Genomic DNA, 10,141 nt, shown 5'->3' on the forward strand with positions numbered 1-10,141 from the left:
AGCAGACTACCTGCAATGCTTTGTATCACACCATAACTGCTCTGGCTGTTTTGTGCTATCTTGACCAAGTGGCATCACTTCTTTGCAATGCTAACAACAGACTGGCCAATTTGCTTTTTCATATTCCTGCATTACAGAACTGTTACAGCAGGGCTGTATCTTATATTGTGCAGTTGCTTGAGTCCACACAGTCCATTTGGGGACCACTGTGATAAACTGGTCTGCAACCATTACTAAACAGATGGCTGGGAAAGGTCATTTCAGAGATGGTATCCACTGCAGAAATAAGAGCAAATGGCTGAAATGAGTTTACAGAAGAACTGAGGACAGAAACTTGGTAGTGTGCTTGCCATTTTCCGCTGCTGTCAGGAGTTGCTACAGGTTTCTCCTTCACCTAGGGTACCTCTCAGCTTTCCAGGAAGTACTGTGCTAAGTAACAAGGAGATTGCCAACCCTGAAACTCAGTGGAAATAGGAAGAAGATAAAGACAAGTATACTTCTCAAAGCCAACATATCTTTTTGTGCTAACCCCAGACATGAAGATGCCTGCATGGTTACTGAACTTGCAGTCTTCTTGGAGGAGACTTTAGCCAGTGTGTCCTATTGTACTTTTGATTAAATTTTGCTATGAACAAGCATTGCTAGTACAACGTCATATAGTGGAGTTTTACTTTGTTCTAGGGTGTTCTGTGAATATAGTCACTTGGGATGTATATCAACTTCAGTGTTCTTAGACTCTTAGTCGCCTAAAGCACAGGCCATCCCATTTCCCCTAGATGTGTTTCCAAAGAAGCCCGGGAGGCTGTACATTCTAACTCCTCTGTTCTGCTGCAATGTGGGACATCCTTAGTAATCAAAGGATCTTTGAGTCCTGGGAACAGACTATGAATTGTGGGCAAGGTGGACTTGTACTCCAAGAAACACTTTCTTGTTACCCCTCCCTTTGTTCTTTGTTATGACTGTATGTTGTATCCTTCCACAGCACTATTCTGCTGTTGTATGTTCATGTAATATAAACCCACTGTTACTGAATCTTGTAAAGGAGGCCCCAGGTCAAGTCTCCAACTTTTTCTCTTTTGTTCAAATAAGTTTTTTAAACTGCCTATGTGTGTTCAAGTGATGATAAGAGATTTGACAATTTCATTTTTGCTGTGTGTCTCCATTTGGTTAACACTTGTATGTCTCATCTGCTTCTGAACAGTGGCTCCTTGTTTTGTACCACAATTTGCACATGGTCTGTGGGAAATGAGAGTATTGAAGGTAAAAAATATAGCTGCACTTTGGCATGAAGATTGACTTAGCAGCTTTTTCATTCATCCTTGCTTATGCAACAGTACTTCCCTAGTCCATTAGAAGAGTAGAAAAGCAACCAAAGTAAAGTTAATGGCTTTTTCTAATAGCACACAGACTTTTTGGGGAAACAGTCCATCTTCCATACACACATTGACCTTTGTGCTTGTGCAGTAAGCTGGTACAAAGCCTGTGCAATGTTTAATTCCCGTTTGAACTAAGGGATTTGTGTCAATTTGAACAATTCTCACTGTAGTGAGTCGCTACTAATGCATGTAGGACATCATGATCTTCCCCTTAAACTTACCTTGAACATACTATATACATATGTTCTGTTGTAAGTAGGCAAGCTTTCGGGTTTCGGACAAGAGGAATGGTAAAATTAGCATGCTGTGTTTGAAGTCAGACTAGATGATCTAATGACTCTTCCTGGCTTTAAATTTTATCAGCCTCTTGAAATAATTTTTCTTGAAGTCAATGGGGCTACTCATATGCTTAAATTTAAGCACCTGTACTAACATTTGCATGAGTCAGGATGTTATTGAGCACATAGTAATAAAATGGGTTTTTTAGACATTATCAAAGAAATTATTTTTTTGCACTGACATTTCTGTTGTAAGTGTTGAGCAGCTGCTTCTCTTTGTAGAACTATTTTGATGCTGTCCAATATTGAACTTTGATTTCTTAATGTCTTAGAGCTGGGTTTCTTTATGTCCCCTTTTCCCCAGTTCTGCTTTTTGAGTGAGACTACTGTAGACTGTACATATGTTCTCAAAAAATCTTGCTTTGACTGCCCCAAACAGACACACTGGTACTTCTAAGTCTCTGCTCTTTTTTTCCTGTAATGTTAGTGGGTTTGACTGTTACTTGGAGCACAAAGCTCCTTTGTAAGAGCATCTGGTATAGTGGAATAGGGGCTTAGGGAGAAATTAAGATACTTACACTGGAGCAACTGCATGAGGAATAATAAATCCTACTAAACCTGAGCTAGCTTTTCATGAAAGCATGGCACAGTTTGTCTGTCACCCAAAGTGCATTATTTTTTAAGTCATGTGATTTTTCTTTAAGTCAGTCAACTTTCCTGGAACCCACGTTGCCCACACAGTACTAACAGTTGACTGAAGTATTTATTTGACAACCCCAAACTTCTTCATATCTCCTGGCAAAATAATGGCAGGGTAGAAAGCATGTGAACCTCCACTTCCTTCTGGTATATCAAATTCTCCTCTTTAATTTTTAGATTGGAGTGTTAATAATTGCAACACTGTTAGTACTTGTGCACACTCAAAAGTGTTTATATACAAAGAACCTCCTGCAGAGCAGTTAGACCCCAGCAGGTAGTAAGATTTTATAAGGTGCAGGGGTGTAAATTTCATTCTAAGGCCTTCTGAAACAGTTGTATCTTCAGGACAAAACTCTCAGTTTGCAAACTTTGAACTCATGAACTTGTGAACTCTTGCAGTTTTGAAACAAATCTTTTTTATGTGTGTGGCTTTCCCCCCCAAACTGCTACTTCTGCTATTATGTGACTATGGAAGGAAGTTTCTGTTTTTTAAACTAGGGTTACTAAGTCTCGCAGTTACAGAGACAAACTTGAAAACACTGGCCTTAAGTTCTCAAAGGTAGAAAACCTAACAGTAATTTCTAAGCTGTTTTTTTTCTAATACAAGCTGTCTTATTTGGAAGCAGTGTAGTATGTTTTGAGCAGCACTAGCCATGCTGCTGACACATTTTCCCCAATTCTGAGTTGCTTTGAGCCTGTCCTAGATGCTAAAATGGGAGAAAGGATTGAAGAAAGAGTAGGGTAGCTTTAAGCTACTGCCATGTAGCATGCTGTACGTACATACAGCATACTATGAGAAACTAGTTGAATAGCCAGTGGAGTAGGTTTTCCTTATCTTCAGAACAAAAAACTGTTCTCAGTGGCGTGAGCAACTCTCTTGGCTTCAGTGGATTTGCATGTGTGCCTCTCATCAGAATTTGTTCTGTTAATTCTTCATTAAGGATATGAATTTATTAAGAGTATTAATTAGGCATTTTTTCTAAGTACCATCTATAATATCTTTTCCACAGATAAATGCAAAAGTGCATCAGTATGTTATTTTATTACCTCTTCCTGTATAATTACATTGTAACTGGCTGATTTGCAAATGAACTTTTCCTTATAGCTAAGCAATGGTCTCTGTTTTGCTACATTCATGCAGTAATGATACTTTAAAATAATGTTGCAGTGAGTGTTGCAGACCTGAATAAATCGGAATAATCCAGCGTTTGCTGTTCAGTTCTATTGCAATAGGTGTGCAACTGACATCTCATGGAAATGATTGCATTTAACAGCAGAAATTGCAATGCTGCTTTGCTTGGGTGAGTACTTATGTGCAGATTTGCCTTCCCTCTATCCTATGAGTTTTACAAAAGCATACCTAGTATAGCGGTGGTTACACAGTTTAATCTCATATTTTTAAATTAAAACCCTCTTTTTTTTTTTTTTTTTTTTTTTTTTTTTGTTTCTGCTCAGTCTTTGTGCAGAGGAATCAGTTACTGAAATTAAAACCAAGAAATGTTACCTAAATGAGAACATGCTATGCTAGTTACTCAAACTGCAGTCTAAAGAGCTTTCTCTTGCAAAGATGTGTACAGGCTTCTATTTTTACTCCTATTACGGATGTTTTGTTCTGCACAAGACCAGGCTTATAACCTCTTGGATATGAGAACTACTGTAAATAATTGAGTACTTTGAAATCAGGCAATGAAAAGCCTGATCCTTTATATGAGCACTAACATCTGCTTCATTGGAATTGCTGCTTGGCACCTCCCTGAATCACATTTTCAGCTGACTGCTGCTGTTTACAATTGTCCTATCGCAGCTTTTCACCTACGTGGATGACATCCTGCCTTGCTATCTTCCCAATAACAGACTCTAAACATAATAGCATCCTATGGGGATACAGTAGAATAACAACACATCACACTTCCTTTTTACTCACCAGCAATTTTTTTACAATAAACCAGTAATCCTAAACAACATCTGAATAACAAATGAATAATCTGAATGGCATATGCATAGAGGTAATGTGTTAACACAAGTGAGACTAATGCAAAGGTTATTCTCATAGATCGTTCAAAGAAGATGAGAATCACATGATTAAATCCTGAATCTAGTATTCCACAGCTTCTGTCCTCCTGCCTTCAAATCACAACAGCATTTCCTTTGTTAGAAGAGCAAAGGCCATGTTGGAAATCAAAGAAATCAAACACAATCTTAAAATAACTTTTCATTTTTCCCTCTTAAAAGTCTGTCTTGTTGATGCTACTTCAATGAATTAATGTGGTCTGTACACTGCTATGTCTTAAAACGGAGCTTTTTACACATGCAGTCATGATGGTATAACTCTGTGTATGGTATCTGAAAAGAAGCAGATAAAAAATTTCTACTCACATTCTACTGTCAGTTTAAATTAGACTTCAGAGTGGCAACCACATGGTATTGCAATGCAAAACCACAATGAATAACATATATCAATATCTACATATAGTATATTTTTATGTGCATACACGTACACACACACAAATTACTTGCTATAATAAATTCTAAAACTATAGGAACTTTCAGGTGCTTTAATTTTGGCAAAATTCCTACCTTCAAATGTACCTCATGACTATAAGACTAAATTCTCACAAAGTTTTATTTATAAATTATATACATTTTGATATGTTTATGTATTCTAAATTAAAACATCTTGTATAAATATATATTTCATATACTTATCCTTCCTTGTCTCTGTAAATCTATATATTTAACCTAATGTGGAGTTGACTTCATTAATTTTCTTATGGACATATAGTCACCATCAACATTTCTCTAGTACTTAATCGCAGATTATAAAATGAACATGACACAGATGAGGAAAACAGCAAAGTTATCTTATGGACATATGTCAAAGGCTTCCTTTGCTTAAGGAAGGTTCTGAAGAATCCGTAACTGAATTCAGATTTCTTTATCTAAAAATCAGACATCCTGCCAAACCTTTATCTAAAAAATCCAATACAGTTCCTTCTCCAAAGCTCATTCTGTTTTCATTTACCAGTCTGGCCACATCTGAAAAGACATGGAGAATGCAGCAAGCAGAAATGCCAGAAAGAGACACTTACCTTAATTTGGTAGGTATCTAACTTTCAGCACTCTCCTTTTTTTTAAGACTTCTTCTCATGGTGTTGAGATGCTGACATTATTTGCTGCCCAGCAGTGTCCTGTACATGACTCTCACCCTCAGCAGCCCTGGCAGAGCCCTGGAGAGAGCAGCAGGATTGTGCTCTGTTCACTCACAGCAGCTTCACTGAGGCTCGAGCTCTTTTGAGCTCAATTAGTTCTAGATTGTTTGGCTAAATGGCAGCCACACTTCCTTCTATTCTTTCCCAACTTAGTTTTCCTGCATCCAGTGATGCTTTTTCCTTTCTTTGGACTATAAATAGGCCTGCCACAACACTGTCTATAGCAGTAAGGAAGGCAGGAAATGCATTTAAACAAAGGAAAGATCTTAGGGGTTTTTGCCCTCCCCCACCAATATAAGTAAAAGAATTTGGTAAAGACTGCTCTGCAGATCCAGTTCTCTTCCATGAGGAAAATAGTTATTCAAAACCATGCTAGGATGTCATCTTTTGTACTCTACAAAAAAATGAGGCGACACTAGCACTAGGCCTTTCGACCTTAGTCTCTTGAGTAATTACCACTTCCCTTAAGTATTTAATTTTGATTAAATCTTTGAAATTGTTTGAGACTGGAGAGTTGGAGCAAAAGTTTTCTTTGACTTAGAAAAGAGGACAAAGATGACTAACATGTTTTAGGATGGCAAAATATATGTTATAGGAAGCAGATCTTGTCTGCTTAAGAATGACGTTTAAAGTCTGTGAATAATCATTTCATCTGAGTACTTTCTTCCTCAGTGAAACTTACCCTGCAGCCTCAAGCCAGAGCTTCGATGGAAGCATTTAAGCAAACTGAGTGCATTTACATGCAGGGAAACAGTATTGTCGTGCATGCATTCAGTGAGGGTGGCTGTGCAGCTATAGCTCTTGAATAACAATTATGTTAAAATCCTCAAATATGCTTTATGAATTAATTTGAGATAAAGAATTATTTTGATGGGCTTTGGGTCAGGTTTTTTGATCAAAAGCTTTCCAATTTTAATTATTTTCAGCTTAGTAGTTTTAAAAATACGTACCAAGCTTCCAAGGTCTTGTCAAGCTTAAAAAAAAAAAATTAACCATTTTCACATTATACTCAATTAAGATGATAACATAGTGCTGTACTTACCTGGCTCTTTATGTCTTCTCCTTGGTCCCACTTTTTCTGCTGTTTGAGGTACATGCCTTTCCTTCAGTTTATACAAATTAGGTAAATTGCTGTAAAAAAAGCTTTCTGCTGGTCTTTACATTGGTAGTTTCATGTTAGAATAGCTGTGTTCTTATTAAAGATAGTTAAGACTGTAATGCATGGTTTGGGATTGGTGACTATTTTAGTGGGAAGGCAGAGACTTAGAAGATAGATGTTTCTATGTGGACAAGTAATTTTTCTTGTGTTTAAGATCTGTATGTGAAATACACTCATACAAGTCCTGCTGAAAGTAGTGAGAGTTAAGGACCTGTGGCATTTGAGGAATTTGGAAAACGTTAAACCTTTTCTTTCAGTCATATTATGTAGGCAATTATGATGACTGTTAGCTAGTACGGTGTTTTACGTAAGAATTTGCAAATCTGTGTTACCTTTAAGTAGATTAGATGATGCCAGAGCAGTTTATATAAAAATCAAGAGCATCTTCAGGAAAGTGCCTGCTTTGTTGAGAACTTTGCAAAGATCCTGTTTCTCATGACAAGAATGTAATTGTTTATGAAAAAAGAAGAGACATACAAATGGTGGGTGAATAAACACTTTTATTGATTTCTTGAAAACTAACAATAACTCAAGGCCAAGATTTTCCTTGAAAGTACTTTTTTATAAAACTAAACCAAAAAGTGGAATACTCCAAGGAAAATTCCTCTCAAAATCAGTAATTTAATTTATAGAAGGACCTAAAAGTTACAATGTTTATGATATTTTTTCTTGTGCTAATAATGGTAATTACCAGACAGGTTTAAAGTCTTAGGAAGATGTTGATCTTTGCAGATTACGTACTACAAATCTGACAAAGAGGAATATAATTCTTTGTAGTGAACAGTGGATCAAATACTGACTTCAGCTGAAGTACAGAACCAGTTTTAGCTGAGAAGATTCTGTCGTGGCGATGGCTGAAGGCATGCTGTGGTCTTTCTGGCTCTTTCAGACCTTAGACCAAGGCTGAAGGACTGGTAATGTGTGAAAGTTGATTGAATTCATTATTATGGAACAGCTGTGGAATAGGCCTAACTAACCCTGTTTCTGCAAAGTCGATCTCCACAATATAATAGCACTGAAGTGCAAAGCTGCTTAGCAGTATTTCACTTGTGCATACCTTTATTCAAATGTGGTTTAGTTTAAACCTTAAATCTGCTCAGTGAGTTGCTAGTGGTTACAGGCTTGAATTTGCATCACTCAATCTCTGTGCACTGTGGTGCAGTTAGCACCAAGCACCGCCAGAGCTCTGGAGAGGCTTAGTCTTGAATAGCTGCTTGCTTTGTGTCAGCACGGTGCCAGCAGAGCCCAACTGCAGAAGCCTGCTTGCACTGATTTTGCTGGTAGCCTTTCTTTCAAACACATGCATCTTTTCTCAGTGTCATTCAAAACATCCTCAAACGTTAAAAACAGAATGCAAGGTTAAAGCAGGATTTCTCCCTTCTTTCATTCTGACTTTGCACACTGGAAGAAATTCTCACCAAGTATGCAAGCTTTTTCACTCCCACTTTAGTCTTGCAATCTTGAGGAGACTCTGTCTTGAGAGGGGTCTTCAGAGTTTCCACTTCAGACCTTCCTTTGGTGATCGATCAGGTAGCTGGTGGAGCCACTTTTGTGGCTAGGAGCACGGTGAGAAAGAGTTGCTGAGGGCTGATGCTTGTAAGGTGCAGTTAAATTTTTCTGTGTCAAAGTCCCATTTTTACTATTCCTTATGCATTAGCCTCTGGGACAAACAATGGCTGCATGAGCAGATGCAGAGTAACACTGTGGCGCCAAGAACTCGTGGGGATGTTTTTGGTCCCCTGGAATTCAAAACATCTTGTCTTCACAGTTCATTTACACTCTGTGCCCTGAAAATACATGCCTGCGTGCATGTGTTAGGGATGTAAGCAAACTCTTTCTTTTCAGTGAGTTTCTGTGTGCAGTCAGTTTGTTCATGTAAAGAGAATTGTGAGTTCTTTACCAGAGAAAACTTAGACTGAGCTATCCCATGGCAGCATGACAAAAATGCTGCTTTTTGCTGGATGCCTCAAAGGGTCTTTGCACAAATAATTTTGATTTCTGCCAATGACCCACAAAACATGAATCTAGATGCTTTGATATGGTCCCCCCCTAGTGCTGATTACTGAATTAGTTCTAGCTCTCCATCTGGCTTTTCACAATTAGAATGGTAAAAATGCCATCCAAATTCCCATGAAATCTGAATTGGAAGCTTTTCAGAACAGCTTCCAAAATAAAAAGCTGAACTACCTGAACTGCCTTCTCTGCTTTTATGCTGCCCCTCCCTTGTGCTGCTGAGCAGCATTGTGTTACACCACTCTTTCCACTGACATCAGTGGGGATGGGTTTGACATAAAGTCAGCATGAGCAGGACAGCACACTCTAGTTTGTCCTGCCTGTAGTTCATTAAATAGCTTGAATTCTTTGTAGTGTCATTCCTGTCCCTCTTCTCTCCAGAGTAGTCTCCTTCTTGCCTTCACATTTCATTGCCTCATGGAATATGTTGCAAGAAATTACATAACTTTCCCTGGTAAAGCTATACCAAGGAAGAAACAATAAATCAGTTTTTATCTGGTATAGCTCTTGTTTAGTCTACCTGACTTAACACCATGGAAATCACTTGTCTCAGTAGTATTGAGTAAATTATGAGGACACAGACTTTCCTTTTTATTTCCGATCCTGTTAAACACAGATGGTCTTTCTGGACTGCAGTGCAGGCTGTGGGCCAGATCCCTAGCTTCTACAAATTGGTATTGCTTCATCAGCTTCAGTGGAGCGACACTGATTTGAGCTGTCTGGGGAATCTGGCCAATTGGTTTTAATGGATCTGTGCCAGTTTATCACAGCTGAGGAGCTGTGAGTTTAAGGGCCTTTCTAATTATAGCTTATGTTTGCTGCATAGATAATGTATTGTTTTCCTCTCCTCTGCCACTCAAGCAAATCATCAAAACGCAGAAATATCCCAACAGATCTGCTGCTTACAGCTATGGGGCAAGCTGAAGAATAGTTCATTGTGATCTTAAAAAAAAGTCAGGGAAAACCGCAGGTCAGACTCAGGCTGTGAGTCAACATACACATAGAAGATAATGTGCTGGTTGTCTGCCCTGTGTGTTTGTGGCCTCATGAGGTTAGCACAGTTGTGGTCTGTAATCCCTCATGCCATATACTATCTGTGTGTGTTTTAGGTTGTTTGTGTGGTAGTGAAGGGAGAACGTTAATAGAAGTCTAACTTGTTTTTCACCGTCTTGCTTACCAAAACACAGTGTATATTTTTTTTCTCTGTAACTTAAACAAAGAAAATGCATTAACCGTGATGGCAGCATAATTGTGAAGATTGAAGTTAAAGCTTCATTTACAAAATGTTAAAGTTCTTAAAGCCCAAACCTTCTTGTACATCCCCATCTCTTCCCTGTGACTGATTTCTGTACAATGAACCAGGAGTGTGAAGCTTTTAGGGAGGTGGTGACAGCAGGAAACATTATA

Source organism: Accipiter gentilis, chromosome 28, assembly GCF_929443795.1.
Source record: "Accipiter gentilis chromosome 28, bAccGen1.1, whole genome shotgun sequence".
Taxonomy (NCBI): Eukaryota; Metazoa; Chordata; class Aves; order Accipitriformes; family Accipitridae; genus Astur; species Astur gentilis.